At 39.1% G+C, this 10,231-nt stretch overlaps 1 non-coding gene across 1 annotated transcript; it reads right to left on the bottom strand.

Annotated features, from left to right (window-relative positions):
• Positions 1-1,135: 1,135 nt before the first annotated feature.
• On the bottom strand, positions 1,136-1,242 carry LOC136547823 (small nucleolar RNA R71). Its single transcript, XR_010781772.1, has one exon. It is a non-coding gene; the product is annotated as a small nucleolar RNA R71 (small nucleolar RNA).
• Positions 1,243-10,231: the final 8,989 nt, after the last annotated feature.

Genomic DNA, 10,231 nt, shown 5'->3' with positions numbered 1-10,231 from the left:
ACCACGTAGAACGTGATTACGAAGGGAGACAAGCTTTGTTCTTGATCTTCCTTAGTAATGTTCCTTATGCCTAGATCCAAAGTTAGTTATACTATAGATGAGAGTGTATATACTTGAGTGTACAAAAGACTTAGTAGATAAGTAATGACTTAGAAATCTTTTGCTCTTCACAAATCTCCTGCTTAGCCATACTACATTTATGAGTCTCTATTTCTATCTCTGGAATACCATTATTACTCATATATCACTTGAGTTACCCCTACCATAGCATAAGAATGGTTTTTATCATAAGTATACATATTTATCAATATCTCTATGCCAACACAACCCTACAGCTCCTCCCTGTGGATAAAATATAAATAATGATACCTGGCATACTCCTGGGTGAAATGCTACAATGGTATATTATCTGTGCACTTGCGGATACCTTATTATATACATATTTATCTCTAAGTTTACAGGTGTCATTAATAATTACCAACAACGCATTTCTGGCATCATGCTAGGGATGACAACTTAGTAAAGAGTGATGCTAAGACATGTCAACAAGCATTTCTAGCGCTGTTGCCAGGGAGGCGCACATGGCTAAGATAATTGACTAAATAAATACTTATTGATAAAACCATAATATTTACTTTAGTAGGCTTACCCTTATTTTGTCTTTGTTCATATCTTATACAGGGTATTATAGGATTGGTTGTGATTCAACAATTTCTATCAATCAGAATCAACTGAATTAAGAGGAAGCTCAACACTAGTTTCTGAAGCCATGGCTGGCAAGACTCTGCGTGAGTTCTCTGCCCCAAGCACCGAGAACGTTCACACTGGACCAACACTCAAAAGCGACAACCTTGAGTTTGAGCTCAAGCCAAGCCTCATCAACATGGTGCAAGCTACCCCATTCAGTGGAAAGGCACATGAAGATGCTAGTGCTCATCTTCAGAATTTCCTAGAGATAAGTAGCATGGTCGTCATCAAGGACATTGCTCAAGACATCATACTACTTCGTTTGTTCCCATTCTCACTTATGGGAAGAGCAAAGCAGTGGTTCTATAGCAACAAAGATCACATCAATACATGGGCAAAGTGTTCAAAAGCCTTCCTAGAAAAGTTCTTTCCTATAGGCAAGACCAATGCCTTAAGAGGAAAGATTTCAAATTTCCAACAACAGAAAGGTGAAACCATTCCAGAAGCATGGGAACATTTTCAAGAATATGTTTCAGATTGTCCCCACCATGGGATGGAAGATTGGTTGCTCATGCAAAGTTTTTATCATGGATGAACTTAGAAAGCTCATGAACAACTTGATGCCACTACTAGAGGATCATTTATTTCACTCACCCTTGGAAAAGCTAAAACTCTTATGGAGAAGATAGACTCTAATCAAGGCTGGTCATCATGCAACATTCAATCATGCAATAAGAGCGAAGAATTACTAGAAGAGGTGTGTGCATTGTCAACCAAGGTGGATGTACTCTTGAATTGGCTCGAACAACGAAACAATTACAAGAGAGATCATTAGGCCATTCAAGATGCATTCAATGCTCAAAATATATGTGGGGAATATTTGGGGTTGAATTCCCTGAATGTCAAGAAGATGCAAACATCATCATCAATAACTCGGCTCCACAACAACAGAAACAAGGATGGAATCAACAACAATGGTCAAATTACCAAGGTAAGTACCTAGGTAATTACTACAATATTTCCAAACAACCATCCTTAAGAGACTTAATCTTAGAACAAGCCAGGATTAATGAGAATATTTCTAAAAAGCTTGCTTTTAATGATAAGGTCTTAGAAAACTTAAACACTAAAATGGATAATTTTTCTTCTGCCATAAAAGACCAACTTAGCTATAATAAAAAGATAGAATTTCAATTAGCCCAGTTGGCTGCTGCTCTGCCTTTTGCCACTAACCTTGAAAAAGTTAATGGCATAACCACAAGAGGTGGCAAGTCTACTCGTGATCCGCCATATCTAACAAGGATAGGTAAGACACTAGTGGTAGTGTAGGAGGAGGAGAAGAGAAATGATAAAGTTGAAGAAGTTGGGCCATAAGAGTGAGAATCACAGCAAGATTTCCATGACACTACCTTCCTACCATTGCCACGTAGAAATTGGAAAGCCAAAATGGATGAGCAGTTTGGTAAATTCATAGAGGTAATTCAAAAGTTATACATTAATATTCTATGCTAGATGCCATATAGGTACCTACCTACGCAAAGTATCTTTGAGACATCCTCAACAACAAAAGACCACTACCCTCCACTGAGATAATCAAGTTGATGGAGGAGTGTAGTGTGTCCATCCTAAACACTTCACCTATTAAGAAGAAGGATCTAGGATGTCCCACTATTGATTGTTCAATCAGAAACCAAAACTTTGAGAATGCATTATACGATCTTGGAGCAAGTGTCATTGTTATGCCCAAGAAGGTCTTCGACAAGCTCAACTATTCAACACTCACACCAATATCAATGTGCTTACAACTAGCCGACCAATCGGTCCGCTACCTTGTAGGAATCGCTAAGAATATTCTAGTAAAAATATGAAATTTCCTTGTTCCTGTAGATTTTGTGGTACTTGACCTGTAGGAGGACATGAAGACATCCCTTATCCTTGGGAGACCCTTCCTAAGTACTACGAATGCACATATTGATGTCAGAGCCAGAGAAATTAAATTCCATATCAATGGGAAGGAAGAGCGATTTGCTTTCAAGCCAAGACCAGAACAATGCTCCAATTTGGAGTAGCATGAGAAGCAAGTATCAAGGTCTCCATCTCCGGACCAAGGGATACACCCGAAGAATAAAACCCAAATGGAGAAGTCCGGTTCGGTGGACTCAAAATTCCAAACCCTCACCGGGAGGTAACTCGATAGTTATCCATATTTACTTTTTGCATTACATCTTTACTTTAGCATATTTACTTTTCAACTCTTGCATTAGAAAATGAAATAAAAATTCTCATCACGGCATACTAAAAATTCATGCCCCATGTAAATATTTTTTATCGGAGCATGAAAACTCCGTAAGAAATATTTACCGTGGAGGCGTAAAAATATAAAAATACCATCATTCATCTTCTCATATTTCATAGTATCATAAAAGTATTTATGCATTGCATTTTTATACATGTATATGGTAGAAATATGGGAGACACATGGGGCCCACTCAACCACCACCCATCACTTCCATTATCACCTCCATTTCCACTCTCCTTCTTTCTACTCCATCCAGAATCCATATCCACCAAAAGGAGCACGACACTTGTTTAACCATGAAGAAAAGAAATATCAGGAGGAGGATGAGGCCAAGTGGGCCCCATGTGGGGCTGATCGGCCCCACCACTAGGCCAGCCGGCCTGCTACTTCCCCCTCTATAAATCCCACTCCTTCCTTGCTACTCTTGGCCTCCAACACGACACAAGACAACCTCCTGAGTTTGAAATTCTAGAAGCAAAATTCATAGTTGAATTTCCTTTGGTAGAGGTAGTGTTGGAGAAAGAAAGAGTGTGAGAGAGTTTGAGTGTGGAAGTAGTACTAAAATCTTGAGAGAAAGTTGGAGAGGTGCTGCTAAAATTTAAGCAAGGAAAATGGAATTTAAGAGTGGTAGTGCTGTCCACATTAAGAGAGAAATTTAAATAGAATTAGGGTAAAAGTCATGCCAAAATCTTAATTAGAATATTTACTAGGCAATCTTGGACAAACCCTTGAACGACTAACCTCTGGATGACTGACTTTTGGAATGGCTAACCACTAACATTTTTATTTCCTAATCCCGCTCCATGAGTTGTGTTGTTTTTGTCTATTTTGTAGGAAGATGTAGAAGACCGTGAAGGGCAAGCTCACCCAGGTGGGATCGTCCCGTTCAATGAGAAGTTCATCATCCCGGGCAAGCACCGACATGGAGGTCGATCCTCCATTTCCTGCTGTTGGAGCACCGTCCCAATCAGCCCCTGTAGAGAGGAACGTTCTTCTGCAAGACAAGCAACTCAAGCTCTAGGATGATAGGGAGAAGGACGTCTATAAGAAGCTGAGGACCCGAGGTTTCGTTCTCACTCCTACCTTCGATCCGGCCCTACTCTAGGCCACAGGTATGGACTCTGAATTTGATCTCATTTTCAAGGCTTTAGGATGGGAGGATGCATGTGAGATTAATGAGCCAGGCTGCAAGCTTTTCACTATTGAATTTTTATGCACTTTACAAACCACTGACTCGAAAGTCTCATTTAGATTTTTTGGGAAGAAATTTTCTATTCCTAGGAAAAACTTTAGTGAACTTCTAGGATTTCATTCTCAGTGCATAATTGATGTAGATTCTACTATACAAGACTTTTATAGGACAAAGTTTTGGAGGGAGATCTCGAAAGAAATTGTTTGCTACCGCCCTCGCACCAATGACATTCACCACCCTACTTTGCGGTTTATGCACAAATGGCTAGAATTTTATCTTTTTCCTAGAAATGATTTCCGCATAGTAAGGAATGATGAACTTAAACTGCTCTATGCTATGGTTAAAAGAAAGAAGGTTTCGCCTGTAAAATTCATGATGACACAATGGGCAGAAATTCCTAGACTTAAGGGAGATGTTGGGTGCACTTCTTTGGTCACCCTCATAGCTAAAAATTTGGGTTTGCTAGCAAATGCTTCTATTACATATGTTGACAGTCCCCGTTGGATTATTGATTATGGCTATTTTAATCATGCACACATGTTGAAAAAGGGCAAGGATAGGAAAATAGTTATGATGTATTTGGATTACACAAACAAGTTCCCGTTACCAGACTAGAACCTCATTCTGTATGCAATAGATTTGTTTTTCTTTGGTTTGTAGAGAAAGGAGGAAGCACCTCTCGGGAGTGCCTCTACGAGGATCACTCGCAATCCGCAGCCTCGGTACCGTGGAGATGACCGCATTCTAGAAGGACCTGCCTTCACTAGCTATGCAAGATTTGATGAAGCAAGACCTTCCTAGATGTACCATCCTGAGCATGCTGGTTGGGAGCAGCCTACTCCACATCATTTAGAGAGTTCCTGGCAGTAGGGCTTGAGCGAGCATGGTAGTATGGTAATTTTGACTACTACCAGCAGTAGCCCTATGAGGAGGTTTCTAGTGGCTACCAAGGAGGACGCATGTCCTTCTTTGCTCGTGGTTACCACAACCATCCCATAGGTTATCATCAGTAGCAGATGGAGCACTCTTGTTTCGACACTAGGCTCACCACCATCGAGGAAGGCCAACAAGAGATTCGGGACACTCTGCACCAGCATACCCATTAGCAAGAAGAAGCAGGACAATGCCTCGCCGCCATCTAGCAGCAGCAGCAATAGGAGAATGACAATTGGAACTACTTGTTTGGCCATCTTCACATTGACCACTTGTCTGTTGTTTATTTATTTTTGAGTTTGTTATATTAGAAAAGAAAAAAAATGCAAAACCAAGAAAACAAAATAAAAATTTGCTGTTATCTTTTATATTTTTAGTGTGTGCTTATCTTTTATATATTAGTATGTGCTTTATTAAAAAAAGGAGGAGTGTGTGTGTATATAGTTTGCTTAAATTTAATTTAAGTTTGCTTAAGGTGTGCTTTTGTTTGTTATCATGTTTTTAAGATTCAAATCAATAAAAAGAACTTGAAGATGATCTCACATGATGGAAATGATGAGTAGTTGCTCTGTTATAATTTCTTTCAAGTGCCTAGTTTTTAGCCTTGAATTCTTCTGAGTTTTGGATAAAATTAATATGACATAAGAATTTGCTCTGAACTTGAAACTCGTGGGTAGCATATGCTTGATCTAAGTCTAGGTAATTGACGGATATGATATAAGAAGGTCTGAGCTGCTATTTATTTTGTTCTAAGTGACAGCTAAATTCTGGAGTTTTCTTTTGAAAACATAAAAATATCACATGATGATATCTTGTATGACAAAGCTTGAATTCCTACCAGAGCCAAACATGTTTATTTAGGCTAGGAAAAACTTCCACTTAGATGCTGCTTGTTTTGCATTTAGTCAAGCTTTGTTGATGCCTTATGAGAGGTCTACCATACTCTTAAAATCAAGATCACATACACACCACCCACATATGCACTACTCCTATATTAGGGTAAGCGCAAAAACATGCCTTCCATCTAAATCCAACCCAAAAATATTTTACTCCTACACTAGGAGAAAACACCAAAAGTATGCTTCATAGGTTTTCCACCAAATAAATACTCTAAGTTCTTATTGCTATCTCTCAAAAGTTTGTTGCAGAAAAGAGGCATGGGCTATGCAAAAGTAATTTATAAAAAAAGAAAAAAAGTGTATTGAAAAAAATAGACAAGTGTCCGAATTATTAAAACAATGGTACTTAGATGCCCACCTGAAAAAGAGAGAGAAGAAATGAATAAGATAGCCCATGTTTTGTTGCAAATATTTTTAAGTTTTAAATGAGAGATATGTTTTCAAGGAGCATAGTAGAATTAGGCTAGCCATCGTATCTATCCATCATATATATCCACCATATTCCACATACATGCATATCTTGATTTGATTGTTTGACTCAACCCTCTTTGGATCGATTGTTTGACTTTACAACATATGTATTGCAAGTATGCTCTTTCATGCATTTACCCTTCCTATGAGCTCCACATAAGCATTAGTTGTAGGAAGAGAAAGGCATATCATTTATTGCCTTGGTGAGGATCCACAAATACCACATATATGAGAGACTTGAGTGTGTCATACAATAGAATCTCTGAGTTTTATTTTGAAAACTTATAAAAACTTTGGAACAATGGTTGAACAGAAGAACTTGAGACATAGTGCTTGACTTGATTGTTCTATCTTTCAATTGCTCAAAGATCCAAGTGAAAGCTCAAAAGCCCCATGGTTGAAGGTAATATGGGTAAGTTTGAAAGTCAGATTGGTTGATTCTAATCTGGAGGAGAATTCTTGTTTGAACACATGTGCACTTTTGAGGAGTTGCATTAATATTTTCAAAAATCCTAAGCTCCTGATCCATTGATAAGTTTAGCTTTACTCAGGGACGAGCAAAGGTTAAGCTTGAAGGAGTTGGTTAATGGTAGTTATAATCCAGCATAAACTATCAACATAACATGAATAAATGCATAAAAAGGATCACCAACATAAACTTAGGGGTTTAAACTAATAATTTCCACTTGTTTTGATGAATCTGTGTTTTTAGCAGGGTTATTCCAGAAAACCGGCAAGGGGGATCAAAACATCAAACTAAATCACGCTTATCCACTGCGAAATCAACTCCAGAAGGTTCCAAAGGACACCAGAAGCCACACCACCGAAGCAGACACGGAGGGGATGATAGGTGGGGCTAGCTGGCCCCACCTACAGGCCGCTCAGCCCCCTATCCCCACATATCAGCCTCTGCTTCGACATCGGTTCCTCTACCGCCTCCAAGGATGTATCTACGCTGTTCTTTCAAGTCGGTTTGATCTGAGGGCTCAGGATTGATGCTCTAGCCTATATAACCAGCCCCTGCCCCCTTCAGAGCAATCTACCATAAGTCAAGAGTAGACCAGAAATTAGTGTTTCCAAAGAGAAGAGAATAGAGCTCAAATTATTCATGTTTCTATTATAGGCTAGCTAGCAATGTTCAAGTAGAGTTTGGGCTATCGCTCAGGATTCCAGATCTACCGTCTAGAGACTGGTATAGCCATTGTATCTCTTTATTTATAACTTTATGCTACTTCAATATTATGTTGCTATTTATTATGTTCTTAGTTTGCTCTAGTTGTATGCTTGATATAGTTATGATTGATGATGAATATATGCATATGTTCGCAAAAGCACTTAGCTCAGTTCTTGAGAGAGTTAAGTGGTTGACATTATGTAAGCATGGTGCTTAGATATTGTTTGCCTATGGATGTATTTTGCACTCTAGGTCATGTGGTAGATTGCGGATGTGACACTCCCATTGAGTCCTTTATAGTCCACTTCCTGTTTGTAGAGCACGTAGAACGTGATTGCGAAGGGAGACAAGCTTTGCTCTTGATCTTCCTTAGTATTGTTCCTTATGCATAGATCAAAAGTTAGTTATACTATAGATGAGAGTGTATATACTTGAGTGTACAAAAGACTTAGTAGATAAGTAATGATTTAGGAATCTTTTGTTCTTAATGAATCTTCTGCTTAGCCATACTACATTTATGATATGAGTCTCTATTTCTATCTCTAGAATACCATTATTACTTTACATTTATTACTCATATATCACTTGACTTACCCCTGCCATAGCATAAGAATGGTTTTTATAATAAGTATACATATTTGTCAATATCTCTATGTGATGAGGACATCACTCCTTCAGATGTACCCGCTGATCCTCCAACCATCATGCAAGGTCCAATGACCCGGGCTCGAATGCGTCAACTCAATTTAGAGGTGAGCTCATTCTTAAGTGATCCTTTTCATACTTTTGAGAATAGCCTACTACCTAATGATGTTATCTTGCTTAGGAACATTGGAGAGGGTTATGAGGGACTTAGAGGACGTGGTGGAGGTGATGATGACCAGCAAGGACGTCCAACAGAAACTGGAGGCCTGATCCAACATGATTTCGAGTCTGCCTCGGCCTCCAGGACTAGTCTGCCTTAAACTGGTCACCCAGGACGCATCTGGACTCCGTTTTCGACGATCCACATATGGTTAGAAAGCTAATTTGATAAGGAAGCCAATCCAAGTGGTTTCACATCAAAACCCATTCATAATCAATAGGAATCGTCGAAACAAGTCAGTATCCAGAATCTGCCAGGGTGCTGCGACACCATCTTTTGGTCCGTTGGACCGTGTATCGTGTTTGGGCCATTAGGGGGCGCGTCTAGGATATGAGACAACCCTAAGACCTTTATAATCATATACCACCACCAACATTAGGTTTTGGGTTTTGCTTAGATTAATCTGTCAAGAATAGTTTCGCCGTTCATCGGTCTGTGAGACCTTAACTTCGTGAGATTAATCATTCATCTGCAATTTGGTTGCTTTCTTTCTTGTTCTTGCTTGTGTTCTTCGTTGCGTAGGCAGGGATTAGCCTTCTTGGTGAGGTCAACTAGATCCGTGTCTCGGTTGATAACCAGAGGAGTTGTGGTACTAAGATTGCAGGTTCGATCTTTCGATCTGAAGCCGGATCGGTGTGTCATTCTTCGCCACAACGATAGTTACCTCTACCTGATGGAAAATCAGCATCCCCGTTCCCATTAAGTGGTAATCAGAGCTAAGGTATACCATCAAATTCACATTTATCCCCTAGTTTTGAGTGTTTTGCATTCATCCCATAGTCCAGTGCCATACTTGTTTTTTTCCTGTCCTAGAACCTTCCGCACCATAGCCTTTGCATATTTTAGTTTCAGAGTCCGTCATGTTGAGTTTGTGTCCTGGTCGAGGTCTTGTTGCTGATTAAGTCATGTTAGAGTCCAGTTCGTGTGTTTTCCCCCATCGTTTTCATCAAATCTTTACTGCCGTGACCAATTTTGCGCACATTGTTCCCGTTTTGTCCTCTAATTCGGAGCAAATTCTTAAAACTGGTCTAGTTTTCACATACGAACTCGGATTTCGACATTCCATATATCAAAATTGATCAGAATTTTTTTTGGATCCGTCCATCCCCACTATTGTCAGGGTCAGAGATTTTTATTTTAGTCAAAAACTGGTCACAAGATCTTCTTTTTGTGGTCATAAGCTTTTTGTCGTTTTTGAGCATATCTTCTAAAATTTCCATAGGCCACGTCTTTCACTTGTTTAGGCTCATATTTTTTGTGGTTGCTTCTTTTATGCTCCTAAGTGAAAAAAATATCAAAAAAATAAAAAGAAAAAGTCAAAATTTCCTAAAAAACAACGACAACCCCAAAAAATAGAAAAAAGAGAGGGGCAAAAGAGAAACAATATCTAGAGGAGCACATAGAGAAGGCTAAAGTGAGTTATGTTAGCGTGTGCTGTCCATCATACTTGTTTGTGTTGCTGTTGCTCTCTACCGTACTTGTTTTTCACACACCTGTCACCTTGCTATCCATCGTACTTATTTGTCACACACGTGGTACTTGAAACATTTTAGACCAGCAACGAGAATAAGTACTTTGGACTATAATTCAGCATTACTTTCTGTTACTGACTTGTGTGCCAAATATACATATTATTCTTTGTATGCCTTCTAAGCTCCACAAACTCTTCAGATTAGTACAGAAAAAGGGCCTTGCAATCTCGGTACCACTG

This window comes from Miscanthus floridulus, chromosome 3 (genome assembly GCF_019320115.1).
Source record: "Miscanthus floridulus cultivar M001 chromosome 3, ASM1932011v1, whole genome shotgun sequence".
NCBI lineage: Eukaryota > Viridiplantae > Streptophyta > Magnoliopsida > Poales > Poaceae > Miscanthus > Miscanthus floridulus.
This window is presented reverse-complemented; position numbering and strand designations above follow the sequence as displayed.